The following is a 402-nucleotide window of genomic DNA, read 5'->3' as shown; positions in this document are numbered from 1 at the left end:
CTACGAACACCTTTGCTTTATCATGTCTTTGTTCATCTTTTTTTTTTCACTGTTTATTCCTCCCTTTTTTCAGGCGCGTTTGATTTTTTTTCTGTTCTTTTCTTTTAGTGTCTCCTTCTGACTGTTGTTATTGTTGTTTTTTATTTCCCTTTTTATGTTTCTTCACTGTCTGCGTCAGCTACCACGATGCCTTTAAATGCAGGTTTCTGAAAAATATGTGAAAGGGACTTACTTACCTTATGTTTTTTTTCTTGAGAAGTGTGTGTTTGTGGGGGGGGGGGGGGGTCAGGCTACTGATTTGCTGTCATTGTGGATAAATTTCTTTTATTGTTTATCACTTGAATAAATAAATATATGACAATGCTGACAAAAGGGCATTGAGGGTTATAGACTATCAGTTAT

Source organism: Penaeus monodon, chromosome 20, assembly GCF_015228065.2.
Source record: "Penaeus monodon isolate SGIC_2016 chromosome 20, NSTDA_Pmon_1, whole genome shotgun sequence".
Classification (NCBI taxonomy): domain Eukaryota; kingdom Metazoa; phylum Arthropoda; class Malacostraca; order Decapoda; family Penaeidae; genus Penaeus; species Penaeus monodon.
Note: the sequence above shows the minus strand (reverse complement) of the source record.